This window comes from Echeneis naucrates, chromosome 2 (assembly GCF_900963305.1).
Source record: "Echeneis naucrates chromosome 2, fEcheNa1.1, whole genome shotgun sequence".
In the NCBI taxonomy this organism is placed as follows: domain Eukaryota; kingdom Metazoa; phylum Chordata; class Actinopteri; order Carangiformes; family Echeneidae; genus Echeneis; species Echeneis naucrates.
In genome coordinates this window covers 813,406-829,248 of record NC_042512.1, presented here as the reverse complement: position 1 = coordinate 829,248, position 15,843 = coordinate 813,406, and the positions used below count along the sequence as shown (strand labels likewise).

The following is a 15,843-nucleotide window of genomic DNA, read 5'->3' as shown; positions in this document are numbered from 1 at the left end:
ACCAGCAGCTGTAGTTACACTATTTAAACCTCAGCTAGTTTCATGTTGGTTCAAACTGATGTTAAGATATTTGGCAGCGGCAGTGAGAGTGCCGAATCCTAGCCACTAGACAATCAGGGAGTCTTGTGGAGAAAAACTGAAAAGGCTGACAATGTTTTTGAAAGCAGATGCAGTATATCCAGATGACCTTTGAATTAACCTTCAACAGGTTTCAAACACATTTACAGATCATTCATGATGGACCTCAAGTCAGACATTTTGGATAATTCTGCCGACAGACTGAACACCGAGGGCTGAACACCGACGAGGATGGGATTCAAACCCACGCGTGCAGAGCACAATGGATTAGCAGTCCATCGCCTTAACCACTCGGCCACCTCTTCATGTTTGTTGGCAGCTGAAAATGTGGTCTGAACACGGTCTGGTCTTTAGCCTGAGCAGGAGTTGTGCCTTCATTGGCCATTTGTTTTGATGAACGTCTACCACTGATCTACATCCTCTTTGGATATTTACCTAACCACAGAGGCTCTGAGCTGCTGCAGCAGGTGAAAAGAGAAACTGTCTGATGAAGCCTCCTCTCTGCTCACAGTTGGTTTGTGAGCCTCCTTTTTGAGTGGTGGTTGAATGTTATTTTGGTTTTTACTTTAGACTGCACATCCGGTGCCAGTAGATGCATCGGTCAACCTGTCAACCTGTCTATCAGACCCAGTACCAACTAGCCTCTTTAAAGAGAGTTTTTCATTTAATTGAGCCGTTCATTCTAAATAATACCTCGAGACCAACAAGCCCTCAAGGAACACACACTGAGGAAGGTGGTGCAGCTCAGCAGTGAGTGCTCTCATCCTTTTAGAGTCCGAACAACAGCACTCAGCTGTGTCATATTTTAAGGCTGTACATAGATGCTTGGGAACATGTGAAACTTGGTCCATGAAAACAACTAACCGTTGTTGGCAGGATTTGAACCTGCGCGGGGAAACCCCAATGGATTTCTAGTCCATCGCCTTAACCACTCAGCCACAACAACCACGCACAGCAATCTGTGGGTCTCTAATCTGAGGGTCCAGGGTTCAAGTCCCTGTTCAGGTGATGCAGCTTCTTCCCTTTAGTGGTTCACATTATAGACTCCACAGCAGTGATAGGTGACACTGATCTATGAAATAAAGAAACCATGAGTCTTTCATGTTCGAGGCCCATTTGTGCAGGAAAGATCTTGAGTCTGGCACCTCAGACCACTGAACCATCCTGACACGTGTGTCCAGCTGCCAGTCTCTGGTGAGCAAACAGAAAAGTTAATGCTCGCTTTAAGCACAGCTTCCAACTCTTTTTGAGGGAATTCTACTGGAGATGACAAACCTGGAGGGGAAGCGTGTGTTTGGGGACATCTGGAGAGAATTGGACCTGGTAGACCTCCAAACCTACCTGGGAGGTAATCCAGACAAACCAGGTTCAGTCCAAATAGTTCCAGCTTTGTTGTCGCTTCTGTCAGCAGAACTCAAAGGTATCTGGCAGGACCATGATTGTCTTTTGAGCTTCATTAACAGAGTGCACTCTACTGTGGAGGTCATGACAAAAAAGTGGGAGGAGTCTTTGATCTCTTTGATGTCATTAGAACCTTTGTGACATCACAGAATCAGCATCTCCTTTGATGGTTACTTTGATATTGCATTTCCTCATATGTATAGAGTGGACAAAACCAGGTTGTTTCCATTTTCCAAGGACGGTGAACCTGACTGACGAACTCCCATCACATCGGAAATTGACGCCAGGGGAAACATTTGGGCGCGTCAGATTTTTACAGAACAGCATCAACAACTAACATGCATACGTCACACTCTCACATTCACTTCAAATGGATGTGTACCTGGCTGCAGTATCTGGACAAGAGAAAAAGAGAATAAATATTCTCCTTTGAGCTGGATTTGAACCAGCAACCTAAGGATTTCAACCATCAGCCTCTACAGTCCTCCGCTCTACCAACTGAGCTATCGAAGGGATGAAGCTGCTTTCTTGGGCCAGTGTATACTGTAATTTTGTGGTTCATGCTGTGTTGAGAGCAGTTGGTGATTTTTTTTGGAATTTCAAACCATCAGCCTGAGATCGACAGCACTCATTGGATCGGTTCACAGCTGATCGTGAGCTGAGTGTGAGTGTCCGGGCGCTCCGGCTTCTCCGGTGTGTTGAGGGGCCCTTGCTGGCGGTCTGTTCCCCTGAGGTTAGTCTGTGTTGTGCAGGGTGCGTAATTTAGGCATTTTTGTCTCCCTGTGAACAAAAGTTCAAGAAGGCAGTGAAAGATGACACCAACACCAGGTGGGCTGAACTGAGAAACATCACAGTCAAACAGTTTGTGTTTACATGTGAAAATAAGCAGTTTGACAGGGGGCACCCAGATTTGAACTGGGGACCTCTTGATCTGCAGTCAAATGCTCTACCACTGAGCTACACCCCCCATAAACACACACAGACACCCATCACTGCAGATCAGCAGGTCTGACTGAAAACGTACTGTAAAGTATGAACCACAGCACTGCTGGGGTTTGAATTCTTTGGGTGCGAGAGGTCCTGGGTTCAAATCCTGGACGAGCCCTTATGTTATTTCGCCAATATCAGTTGCTGACCATCATGACTCTTCCCAAAGTTTGTGTCCTGTGCAAAGCGGTCAATCACCAAATTTCCATCTGCGCAACAACCACTAAATTACTGTTTCTCTTGTCCAGAGATTGCAAGTAAAAGCTGTAATACAGGAAGTGATGGCTTTCATCGGTTTGTTGAAGTGATGAGCCAGAACTCCACTGAGAGCAAAGCACTGCTGGGGTTTAAATGCAGGATGTCCTGTTTAGAAGACAGACAGTTTAGGCAGCTCAGCATCAGTACTGCCAGTTTCTCTGCAGTCTGTCTCTGAAACTACGTCTGTGTCGGTCAACACTTGTGCTCCTCACAGTTGTGTGTCAGAAGAGACTGACTTCCTGATTAGATCGCACACAGGCTCAAAATTTGCACTTCCTCACACGTGTAGAGTGGACAAACCAAGTTGTCTACATGTCAAGGGAATTTCAGTGTTTCACTGGTAAGATTCAGGTTCCACCGAGATTTGAACTCGGATCGCTGGATTCAGAGTCCAGAGTGCTAACGATTACACCATGGAACCCTGCAGGTGTGTGCTTAGATAGATGTGAAAGGAATTTTAGTCTTTGAAAAGTGTGGGCGGTCAAAAGTCGACCAAAATACCTTTGTCCCCAGACACACCTCACAGCAGTAGAGGTGAAAGAAAAGTGGTTTCTGTCAGAAGTGGGATTCGAACCCACGCCTCCAGGGGAGACTGCGACCTGAGTGCCAGCTGCAGAGGGATTGTCCAGGAAAGTGTTGGAGGAATGTTGGGTTCCTCAGACGTTGACTTAAACCTCCATGTGACTCTTCTGTGGTGCACTTCCTGACGGTGATGCTTCAGCTCAAAGGAAAATGAGTTCAAACCTAAAATGAGCTGGAATCACTTTACATGTGAATAATGCTGGTCTGCTAGAACTGCTAGAACTTGAACAGGTTTCTTTGAATGTGCTCCAAGTGATTGTAAATGTCTTACTGAATGACAAAAGTGGTTTGCCAGGTCATTAATGCCGCACATCTTTCTCCCCTCATGTATCGTTGGCCATTCTGCACTTAAGATGTTCTATCTTTGGTCAACTTTCCTGGTCCGTGTCACAGGACATCCTGCATTCAAACCCCACCAGTGCTTCGCTCTCAGTGGAGTTCCTGTTCATCAATTAAACAAACTGAGGAAAAACATCAATTCCTGTATTTAAAAACTTTACCTGCAGCAGCTGGAGAAGAGAAACTGTGTTTTAGTGGTTGGTGCTGTGTTTAGCAGAAAGACATGTGGTGATTGATCTCTTTTTACAGAAGACAGACCTCAGTAAGAACCCTGGCAGTCAGGGACTTGTGATTGTGACCTCGTACCCTCAGCAAGAATCATCCGAGACCAACGAGCCATTAGCAGCAAGACTTTAATGGCATTCAAAATGTTACACACCGCGTTTATGAGATGCTTTGAGTTCAACATGTTTCCCACCACATTTATCATACACTAAGACAGTAATGTTTACGGTGGCGTCATAAACATATTAGAACATTTTTAACAAACATGTTTGTTTGTCCAACTGTTTGTCTGGATCATTTTGTTTATTTATTCTTTTTTGTCTGTATCTGTCTGTGTTGCAATGGACAACAGATACACCCTTGACCCCCAGAATCCTCCCTGCAAAGAGGGGGCGCATGGCTGTTGCAATGAAGTTTGACCACATTCTCACTGAAGCCAGGGTGAGTAATTATATCATACTTTACCTGAGTATACATGTGGGTGACGGGGAAAATGGCTTTGAATACAGGTCATTGATTAAACTTATCATGCACCTTAGGTCTCAGTCGGGACCCTCACAGATGCATCTACTGGCCTATTCTTTCTGCAGTGGAAACTATTCTTTCCACTGACAGCGTTCTAATTCAGTATGTGAGCCTTTGATGGAAATTCAGTCCATAAAAATGGTTGTGCAGCCTGAGTTCAATTCCCAGTCAGGGAAAATGCCTTTCTTTACTGACCCCATGACATAAATATGTTATCATGCACCTGCAGGGTATTCCAGGTAGGAGGTTCAATAAACTCTGAGTCATACAAAAGGGCTGTGATTTTGGCCATTTCCATGCAATGGTGGTATAGTGGTGAGCATAGCTGGCTTCCAAGCAGTTGACCAGGGTTCGATTCCCGGCCATTGCAGTTTACCTGCGTGTCTACAATTTAACTTTATGTTTTACGTTTGTTTTCCTTCCTGAGATCCCAAAATCCTGTAGATCTCAGGCCGATGGTGCCAAAGTCCTCCAGCTACAGACCTGTAACCCGTCCTCACCACAGCTGTACATCTGTTACACCCTGTAGTTGTCTCGGGGAAAGGGAAGCTTATTGTCATATAGTGATGGGATGGCTCCATACTCCAGAACATCCCTGTGAACCCGGTCATACACCTTCTCCAGATCAAATCTTCCATGTGTCGACTAAAGTTCCAGTGGATAAGACAAAGCACGTCCCTGGGTGGGCTCAAACCACCATCCTTTCAGTGAACAGCCGAACACATTGATAATTGTGTCACAGAGACAGGTGAGGGACAAATTATGTGATAATTCTGTTTAAACTGCTCTAATTTGTTGCCAGATTGGGCTTCTTTTGATGAAATTGGGTTTCGCAAGATGGAAATTGGGCTGCTTTGGAATACATATGGGGCTTTTTGTTTAAATATTGTGAGCAATGTGACAGAACAAACTGTCCCCTGATGGTCAAAGCACATGGTCCAAATAAAGAAATATCTGATTGATATGAGATCCAGCCAATGATGTTAGTGATCAGAGACAGCTTGACATGGCAGGTTTCAATCTTGGTGAAGTCCCTTTGAGGAACAGAGGGAACATCATCCTGTTGTTGATGAATAGTCCTGATTGGTGGTTTTTCTGTCATTTCTTGTGGTTGTCCTGCAGATTTGGTTCTCTGACTGAACTATAAATGTTGAAGTGTATGATCTATGCTCTGTGTGAGATCTTTGATGACCTGAAAGTTCTCCCCCTCAGAAAAAGTGTGTGGTTGGAGATAATGGCTCGTTGTTCTAGGGGTATGTTTCTCGCTGAGAGTGCAAGAGATCCCAGGTTCAAATCCCCGACGAGCCCTTCGCTGACTGGTTGTGTATCCAAAAGGCTGTCATGCCATTTTCTCGTGGAAGATCAAAGGATTTTTCAGATGATGTGGTCCTTTTGGCACCATCAGCCTGAGATCTACAGGGTTCATTGGATCGTTACATCTAACTCAGCTACGTTAGACAGGTTTCTGAGGAGCTCAGACATCTGGGAGAGACTCAGAGTAGAACAGCTGCTCCTTTCTGATGCTCCACTGACTGAGCTACAGATGATTCAGTAACAGCTGAGTTATCTTTAGTCCAACAACTGCTGTCCATTCCTACCACAGGGAGCCACAGGCTTTAGAGTTTTCAGTCCTAACTCCTTTATTGTGAAAAAGTGTAATTCACATTTTATACGGCTTTTTTATCCACTTTGGAAGAGTTTGGATCACAAATTTTGCAAAATGCTTTCTTTGACAGGAGTGTGATTTGAACCCACGTCTCCATTCAGAGACCAGAACGGCCTTTAGTGCAGGAAGGAGTTTGCCTGGAGTCTGGCACCTTAGACCACTCAGCCATCCTGACAGACAGACTGTTCATTTGAATTTGGGTGCTAACTGTTACACTATGGAGCTGTGTGAGGTTTGCTGTCTGGTTGTGAGTTGCAGTATCTTGACAACTGAAGCAAGAGCAATGGTAGTTTTGTGGCTCATGCTGTGCGGAGGAGAAGGGATATTGGTGATTGACTGCTTTTCACAGGAGACAAACTTTGGTAGGAGGGTTAGATGATGGTCACCCACTTACTTTACAATATTTTCAGATCCTCTGTACATCTTGGTACTTCTTTGTACTACTTTTGTGGTGCTGAGCTCACCATTTGAAGCAAACATGAGAGTGTGACGTATGCATCTGTGTTGCATGGGGGATCAATGATTCTGGTTTCATACCGGAGCTGCTCTCTGCTCTGATTACACTGATTAACATCAGCTGAGGTCCAATCAGAACCTGAGTCCAGATGGAGCGTTCAGGTTCAGTCTGACTTTTCTTTAAATTGCTTTTAATTATTTTGTTTTATTTTTATTGTGCATGTTTTAAAAAGTACTGAGACTTCCACCTGCAGTCTACCGGCTTCACTGGTTGGAAAAGCAAGTTTCTGGTTGTACAAGTGCTTCTCGTTGCAGTTGTCCTACGAGCAGAGTGGCGCAGCGGAAGCGTGCTGGGCCCATAACCCAGAGGTCGATGGATCGAAACCATCCTCTGCTAATGGTGTTTTAGCAACAGCTAGCTGTTCACTATCCAAAGTTTGTTGCAAAAGAAAAAAGAAGAAGAAAAGAAGCAACAACAAAACTGGAACTAATTTTCACTGCTATGCAGATGAACCCCACAACCTCTCACATGCTAAGCGAGCGCTCTACTATTTGAGCTAATTCCCCTGGGCTGGCATGCAAGCTAAGCTTTGGGAAAAAAAGCAGTGAATAGTTCGAAGGAGGCAGACTGGGTACTCGGCACAAAAACAACATTTGAAATTTGCTTTACTTCCACTGCTAAGGAAAACTGCTGGGAGTTAAAACAAGCAAGGTTAATACTGTACTGAAGATCTTCCCTCTTCAGCTAGTGCAGCTTCAATATGGCATTGTTACTATTGTAATGATGTCATCTTCAAATCCAGCAAACTTTGGATAGTGAACAGCTAGCTGTTGCTAAAAAGCTGTTAGCAGAGGATGGTTTCGATCCATCGACCTCTGGGTTATGGGCCCAGCACGCTTCCGCTGCGCCACTCTGCTCATAGGACCCCCAAAGAGAAGTACTTGTACAAAAGGACGTCATCAGTCTTTCTAATTGAAATGATCAGTGATGCATTCTAAGTTGTTTTTGTCAGTCAGCACTGCCCCAACAAGTAGCACTTACTGAATTCAACAGTCAAGTTACTGCTCAAGTTAAGGTAACATTTGTGACTTTCAAACTACTTTCTTAACCCTCACCCCCCATATCACTGATAATATCTGCTGTCCTGGTGATTGAAGAAAAGAAGGAATGACATTCCTCATCTTTTTTGTCCAAATTCCAACCAGGACAACCCCAAAGAGAAGCACTTATGCACAAAGACTTCATCAGTGTCTCTGATTGGAGTGATCTGAGTTAGATCTGAAGAAAACATGGCTCCAAGACTTATTGTTGTTTTTGCCATTTAACAATGAAAGGGGAAAAAGAGAGCAAAGAGAATAGAAACATTCATGGAGAAAATAGTCATCAATGTCTCATTGAATTGGCTAAGTCACATTAAGCTTTAATTCTGACCTAACTCTGGTGATTACTGATTAGGGTAGTGTTGTTTCAATTGATCAGGAGAAATCTGTTAAAAATGGGAATCATTTTGTTGAAATTCTAACCAGGACAACCTCAAAGAGAAGCACTTTTGCACAAAGAATTCATCAGCGTTTCTGATTGAGGTGGTCTGAGTTAGATTCTAAGAGTCTAATGGGAAATTGGTAAAGGAAGGAAAACTTCTGAAATCACCAACATTACCCCAAATAATAGCACTTACTGCTCTCAGAACACAAGTCTGTGCTTCAGTTGGGGAAATGCTGATGACAAATTAATACATTACACAACTAATCCTGCTAACTAATTTTTCCTCAATATTCCAACCAGGACAACCCCAAAGAGAAGATGTTGTTGAATCATCATTGTCTCTGATTGAAATGATCAGAGTTAGATTCTAAGAAGAAATTGCTCCCAAACCTCCCGTTGTCTTTGTCAGTCAGCACTGCCCCAACAAGTAGCACTTACTGAATTCAACAGTCAAGTTAGTGCTCAAGTTAAGGTAACATTTGTGACTTTTAGATTACTTTCTTAACTCCCACCACCCCAAAATTGATAGAACCTGCTGTCCTTGTGATTGACTTTTGAAATCACCAACATTACCCCAACTAATAGCACTTACTGCTCTCAGAACACAAGTTGGTGCTTCAGTTCGGGAAATATTGATGACTCATTCATTTGATCTGAAGAAAACTGTTTTTTTTTTTTATTCCATCCAGGACAACCCCAAAGAGAAGCACTGATACAAAAGGCATCAGTGTTTCTAATTGAAATGATCAGTATTGTATTCTAAGAAGATGTTGTTGTTTTTGTCAGTCAGCACTGCCCCAACAAGTAGCACTTACTGAATTCAACAGTCAAGTCAGTGCTCAAATTAAGGTAACATTTGTGACTTTCAAGTTACTTTCTTAACCCTCACCCCCCATATCATTGATAGCAGTTGCGGTTGGGGTGATTGACGGAGAAGGAATGGCATTGCTCATCATTTTTGTCCAAATTCCAACCAGGACAACCCCAAAGAGAAGCACTTATGCACAAAGACTTCATCAGTGTCTCTGATTGGAGTGATCCGGGTTTAATAGCTCACACATGATCTCCCCCAAAGAGTCTTGCAGCCACTTCCCTGTTGTGTCTGAATGAAACCACTCCCACCTGTCTACGTTGTTGAGACGGTTTCAATGGTTCATATCAGGAACAGACAACGATCCTCTTAAATTCATGAGGTCTTTTAGCATATGGTGAGACGGCAGCTAACTGTGGTGATTCCAATTCCAACCAAAACTAGAGATTCAAATTTGTGTTATTCATTGACACAGCACCAACAAAGAGCATGTACTACTTTCTGAACACACGTCTGTGCTTCGGTTCAGGAAAGGTTGATGACAAATTCAGCTGCTTTTAAGAAATTTATCAAAACTGATCTGACGAAATGTATTCATTTTTGTCCAAATTCCATCCAGGACAACCCCAAAGAGAAGCACTTGTACAAAAGGACGTCATCAGTTTTTCTAATTGAAATGATCAGTGATGCATTCTAAGATGTCTTTGTCAGTCAGCACTGCTCCAACAAGTAGCACTTACTGAATTCAACAGCCAAGTCAGTGCTCAAGTTAAGGTAACATTTGTGACTTTCAAATTACTTTCTTAACCCCCACCACCCAAAAATTGATAGAACCTCATCTGCTTGTGATTGCCTTTTGAAATCACCAACATTACCCCAACTAATAGCACTTACTGCTCTCAGAATACAAGTCTGTGCTTCAGTTCGGGAAATGTTCATGACAAATTTAGTTGTTTTAAAGAAATCTATCAAAACTTTAATTCCATCCAGGACAACCCCAAAGAGAAGCACTTATGCACAAAGACTTCATCAATGCCTCTGATTGGAGTGATCCGAGTTAGATCTGAAGAAAACATGGCTCCAAGAATTAATGTCGTTTTTGTGAATTAACCCTGAAAGGGGAAAGGAGAGCAAAGAGAATAGAAGTCAGATTGAGCTCAAATTTTTACCTCACATGATCTCCTCCAAAGAGTCTTTGCAGCCACTTCCTTGTTGTGTCAGTTCCAATGGACTCCCTTTCAGGCTTTTACCTGAATTTATCTTCTACCTGAATGAAACCACTCCCACAGCTCCCTGTCTACTTAGTTTGGGCGGTTTCAATGGTCTTGGTAATGGTTTGTAATGAAGAACACATTTAGTCCATCAGGAAGACAACGATCCTATTAAATTCATGAGGACCGTTAGCATATGGTGAGAGGACAGCTAACTCTGGTGATTAATGTTGCTGCAGCTGATCTGAACAAATCTTTTCAAAATGGCCATCTTTGTTGTTGTTTTTATTCCAACCAAAACTTTTTTCTACCAAATTGTTGAATAAACTCTCTGTCCTGGTTAATCCTTGGACGGAATGAAAAACATTTGAAATCACAAACTCCACCCCAACAAATAGCACTTACTGCTCCGAAAACACAAGTCTGTTCTTCAGTTGCAGAAATGTTGATGACAAATTCATAGATTTAGCTGATCTCAAGAAATCATTAAAAACGGGTCAAATTTCCACCAGAGCAACCTCAAAGAATTAGAATTAGAATTAGAATGTTTTTATTGCCATCATACACAACGTATAACAAACTTTAGACAACTCTGTGGTACAAAATATAATTATAATATAAGAAAGATAAAAGATGAAGTAAAAAATAAAATGTATGAATATATTTACAAAAGAAGCCAGTAAGAATATATTTACAGTTGAGAATTAGCATGACTGTAGATAACGGTGGAAATAAATCAAAAAGTAAAAAAAAGAAAAAGTAGCTATTACTGAATTTAACAGTTAAGGTAACATAAGGTAAGAAGAAAGAAAGGACACATTGACAGAACCACTGTGCTTCATACCAGGACACAGCAGCGTGAATCATGAATCATCATGAATCATGTTCGGGAAATGTTTATGACAAATTCATGACTTTTGCTGATTTAAAAAAATAAAAATAAATAAATAAAACATTTTGTCCAAATTGCAAACAGGACAACCCCAAAGAGAAACACTCATGCAGAAAGGAATCAACGGTGTCTCTGACTGATGTGATCTGAGTTAGAAGACATTGATTCTTTACTTCTTTATTGTCTTTGTCAGTTAACGCTGCCCCAATAATCAGCATTTACTGAATCCAAGTGAATCAAGTCAACAAACACGTTGGATAATTAATTGTGACTCTGAACTTTTTTCCAGTGTGTTGAATAAATGTGTTGTCCTCCTTCAGCAGGAAGTTTCTGTGGGCTTGGTAACAGTTTGAAGAACAGAATGATCAGACAACGATCCTCTTAAATTCATGAGGACTGTTAGCATATGATGAGAGGACTGTTAACTGCAGTGATTAGAGATCAGGGTTGTGTTGTTGGAGCTGATCCCAAGAAATCTATTTAAAATAGCAAATCATCATTTTTTTACTGAATTTCTGAGCAGGACACCCCAAAGAGAAGCATTTATGGAGAAAGTTAACAAGCAGCTGTGTTGTGTTAGAAACACCAAACATGTCCAGAAAAGACAAACTGTTCTGTGTATTTCCCTGAAGAGTTGCCAGACTGTGTTCACACCTTGATTACTGCCATCACAGTTCACCTTTTGTGTCTTTCTTTTGTCATCCCTCACAAAATTTTATTTGATGGCACAGAGGCACCAATAGAAAAATGGCGAGGGGGGCTGTGACTTGGTTCCCATCATTCATATTAAAGAGCCGTTCAAGAGACTCTCTGTGATCTCTGTGAACATAAATCTTTATCTCGGTCTTCTGATCCAAAGTCAAACACCTTGTCCTTTGGGCCATGTGGGGTCTGAGTGTGGCCCATTTTAATGTCCTGTTGTCAGTTTATTGTCTGTTCTTGTCATATTTCATTGCTTCAACATTCATCAGGATGAAGGCAGCATCAAGCAGCAGAGGTCAGTGTTGGCCATGACCTGAGATCAGATCCACCTTCTGTGGAGGAGATCTGAAAAACCTCACTGATTTCTGTAAAATGGACACAGTTTAGTCTGTTCACCTTCACACAGCTGACCAACCACGAAGGGACTCGAACCCTCAGTCTTCTGATCCGAAGTCAGACGCCTTGTCCATTAGGCCACGTGGTCATTGGGCCAGTCTAATGTCCCATTGTCAGTCAATCAGCTCTGCCTGGATACAACAGTGGTCAGGGCTGTATGATGTATGTTTATACTGAAACACTGACAGCTCTCCTCCATCTCACTCTTTTACTTTCTCTGGGTTCCAGGCCTCGTAGGCAGCGTTTCAGTCTCATAATCTGACCAACGATCCATGTTGGTCCATGACGTTAACGTGTGTTAAAATCAGAGAGAATTTACACTCATTCAACTCAAATCCAGGAACATCCCAAACATGACTATTAGTCCTGTCTGAGAGTTTCCTCCACTGACAGCAAACATACTGTATATCCATACTGATCACTGTGATCAGGTTTGAATCATCTCTGTGAGAATCCAACATGAAGCTGTCAGTCCTGCTGGATAGGAAGTGAGCTACAGGAAAGTAGATCCCTCGAACTGGTTCAAACCTGAACCTTCTACTGCTGGATGTGCTCCTGTGATGTGCGTTAGCAGAAGCGTGGGACAACCAGTTCTTATATGACAGTAACCTGCTGAGGTTGTGAGTTCAAGCCTCAGCTGGTTGAGCTGTTTGAAGAAAGGTGGTATCTTCTTACAGCGCAAAAAATCTTTCTTTTTTTGTGGATGATGTCACAGTACTCACAGAATGAAACTCCTCCTTTGAAGCTGCTTTGAAGAATTTCCAACATCACATGTGATTCAGATGTAAACACAAAGGCTGCCTCACTGTCACCATTCAGAGCAGCTGTGAAGATTATTGGTCATTCATTGATTGATTATTAATGATCAGCTCAGAACCAAACAGAGTATCTGAAGCACAGGAAAGAGTTCTGCTCTCCAACACTCTGATCCCTCAGTTACCATCGAGTGCACACTGTTAATGAAGCTCAGGTAGACACAGGTAGATGAATAGTCCTACATTAAAACCGTGAATGGATTTCCCCAGCAAGCCTTTTGATAGCAGCTGTAGAAGGTGCTGTGTTCAGGTGACAGTCTCCTCTGGAATTGGGGGTTCAAATACCACTCCTGACAGTCTGTGCTGTTACCCAGCTTCTTTGTCTGAGGGCCTTCTGGGAAAGATCTTTGTTGTGCTTTAAGTCCCATCTGTCCTCATTCAACTGTTTCCTCAACTAACTGTTAGTAGAATCTGTTTGTAAATGACATCTTTGTACATCTGACTGACAGTTACATTTGGTTGTGTGAAAGTCCAGCCTCTGTTCGGGCAGACCCAGCTCAAGAAGATAAATGTGAAACTTTTCCAGATATCATGGCTCTTTCTGGCAGAGATCCTGGGGGAGCTCTGTCACTTCAAGCCCAGCGGTGCCTTACTTTACCGGTGACCTTAATAAATGTTTAGACTGTGAACTGAAGATTTCTCCAACTCATTGTTGGGCTTCCAAGAAAGTATTTATTGCCCAACATGGGACCTGCTAGTGGTAGATCCATTGTTGTAAAGGAATTTCCTATACCGGGAGTCGAACCCGGGCCGCCTGGGTGAAAACCAGGAATCCTGACCGCTAGACCATATGGGAGATGCAACCAAGCATTTCAGCATTCTAATGTTCATGCAGCCATTTTTGTGGACGATCCAATGAACCTTGTAGATCTCAGGCTGATGGTGCCAAAAGGACCACATCATCTGAAAAATTCTGCGATCTTCCACGAGAAAATGGCGTCTTTGACAGCCTTTTGGACACACAACCAGTCAGCGTGACACATCCACCCTCACAATATTTCATGGTGTGGTTGAAAGAGGAGGGAGAATATTGGAAATGTAGGTTAAAAAAAAAGCTGAGTTTGAATCTCACTCAGGTACCACCTTTGATGCCGAAACCCGGGATTGAACCAGGTACCTTTAGATCTTCAGTCTAACGCTCTCCCAAATGAGCTATTTCGGCTGGATGGCTCCATTTCTGCTGGATGTTCTGCGACAGTTCTGCTTGTTTTTGCCCATTAACACTGCTCTTTAACCCTCCTGTCTTTCACCCCCCGCCCCCCCTTCCAAACCTTGGTTGGAATTTCAATTAAAACGATCACCACATAACTGCCACCACAAAGTGAAAGTCGCAATTAATTACGCAACCTCAACGTTTACTTGAGTTTTGAATTTAATAGTGTTATTTCTTGGTGCTGTGTTAACTACCAAACACAACAAGTCATGGAATTGATGTCTTCTTAGACGTTAGATGACTTCAATTACAGAATCTATTGAGTCACTCCAATCAGAGACACTGATGAATTCTTTGTCTTTCGTTCTGGTATTTCTATACATATATTATAAATATCATAGATATATATTATAATATAATGTATATTATTATATTATAAATATAATATATTAAATAATGGCAGAGAGAGAGATGACCTGGCAGTGGTGGGATTTGAACCCACGCCAAGAGACTGGAGCCTGAATACAGCACACCTGTGTCACCTGTGAGAAAGCTCAAAGCTGTGTCCAAAGGTTTGGAGGAGTTCATGGCAAAAAGATGTGTTTGAAGCCATTTGGACACACAAGCAGTCAGCGTGCAGAATTCAACCTCACAATATTTCATGGTGTGGTTGAAAGAGGAGGCAGAATATTGGAAATGTAGGTCAAAACAAGCAGGTCATAAAAAGTCATTTGGGAAGAGTTATGGGGTACTTCGGGTGAGGTCAACTCTGACTGAGAGCGAAGCACTGCTGGGGTTTGAATGCAGAATGTCCTGTTTACAAGACAGACAGTTTAAGCAGCTCAGCATCAGTACTGACAGTTTGTGTCTGTATCGTAGAGGAAGAAAACACAAAGGTCTGTCACAAAGGTTCTAATGACATCAAAGAGATCAAAGGCTCCTCCCACTTTTTTGTCATGACCTCCACAGTACAGTGCACTCTGTTAATGAAGCTCCAAAGACAATCATGGTCCTGCCAGATAACTTTGAGTTCTGCAGACAGAAGAAAGAACCAAACTGGGCCAGGAGCCAAATGTTTGTTGGATCAGGCATCCTGAAATGTCTCAGCTGCAGTATACACATTACACTTGTGTTCACTTTGGTAATTTGGTAGGATGACTACACAGGATAAATTGCTCCAAGCTGAGTGGATAGTTGAGAGATCAGGGTGTTGCACAAGATAAAGACTTCCTGTGCTTCATAATCAACGCAGAAGATTAATGCGAACGTGAGATAGTATGACTTATGCATCTGTGTCATGTTGGAGATCAATGAAAGGCAGGAAATGCCTTTGATCTCCAGTGACGTCACACAGTGTCGTTGTAGAGTTATTAGTTGTTGATGTTGTTCTGAAAAAATCTGCATCAGTGAAACATTCATTCATACACAAGGACATCACGTATATATTGTTGGAATAGAAAATCTTATTTTTTCTGTGTGTGCTCCTCAGAAAGAGGCTCATGTGCTGGTTGAAGTGAATCAGAGCAGCTTCTGTCAGGAACATCTGTTTGTTGCTGACAACATCTGGATTACAGATGACACATCAGACTGATATTATCTGTGTCATGGTGTTCAGAGATTTCAGCAGCTCACATCCAACACAGAGACTCTGAGCAGGCCCACCTGGTCTTAGACCCAGACCCAGACCCAGACCTAAATCCAAACCCAGGAGACAGAGGTTGAGTGAGTCAGTGAGGAAGAAGCTGCTCGTTCTCCTTCAACAGTTTGATCTGAGGAAAAGTCACTTCCTCTTTTCAGGAATCAACTTCTACCATCTGTCCACTAGATGGAGATAACTGAGCATCAAATTAAAAACCCTCC

The 15,843-nt window shown here is 42.5% G+C and overlaps 1 protein-coding gene and 10 non-coding genes across 11 annotated transcripts in view; 3 read left to right on the top strand and 8 right to left on the bottom strand.

The window, feature by feature from the left end:
* LOC115053664 (NLR family CARD domain-containing protein 3-like) overlaps positions 1-15,843 on the top strand; it is a 284,587-nt gene that overhangs the window by 72,131 nt on the left and 196,613 nt on the right. The gene's annotated exons all lie outside the window — the stretch shown is intronic.
* Positions 302-383, bottom strand: trnas-gcu (transfer RNA serine (anticodon GCU)). Its single transcript has one exon. It is a non-coding gene; the product is annotated as a tRNA-Ser (tRNA).
* trnas-aga (transfer RNA serine (anticodon AGA)) lies at positions 943-1,024 on the bottom strand. Its single transcript has one exon. It is a non-coding gene; the product is annotated as a tRNA-Ser (tRNA).
* trnay-gua (transfer RNA tyrosine (anticodon GUA)) lies at positions 1,905-1,992 on the bottom strand. The gene is given in 2 exon segments: positions 1,905-1,940; positions 1,956-1,992. It is a non-coding gene; the product is annotated as a tRNA-Tyr (tRNA).
* On the bottom strand, positions 2,375-2,446 carry trnac-gca (transfer RNA cysteine (anticodon GCA)). Its single transcript has one exon. It is a non-coding gene; the product is annotated as a tRNA-Cys (tRNA).
* Positions 3,074-3,145, bottom strand: trnaq-cug (transfer RNA glutamine (anticodon CUG)). Its single transcript has one exon. It is a non-coding gene; the product is annotated as a tRNA-Gln (tRNA).
* On the top strand, positions 4,694-4,765 carry trnag-ucc (transfer RNA glycine (anticodon UCC)). The gene has a single exon. It is a non-coding gene; the product is annotated as a tRNA-Gly (tRNA).
* On the top strand, positions 6,843-6,914 carry trnam-cau (transfer RNA methionine (anticodon CAU)). The gene has a single exon. It is a non-coding gene; the product is annotated as a tRNA-Met (tRNA).
* Positions 12,031-12,103, bottom strand: trnar-ucg (transfer RNA arginine (anticodon UCG)). Its single transcript has one exon. It is a non-coding gene; the product is annotated as a tRNA-Arg (tRNA).
* Positions 13,555-13,626, bottom strand: trnae-uuc (transfer RNA glutamic acid (anticodon UUC)). Its single transcript has one exon. It is a non-coding gene; the product is annotated as a tRNA-Glu (tRNA).
* Positions 13,920-13,992, bottom strand: trnaf-gaa (transfer RNA phenylalanine (anticodon GAA)). The gene has a single exon. It is a non-coding gene; the product is annotated as a tRNA-Phe (tRNA).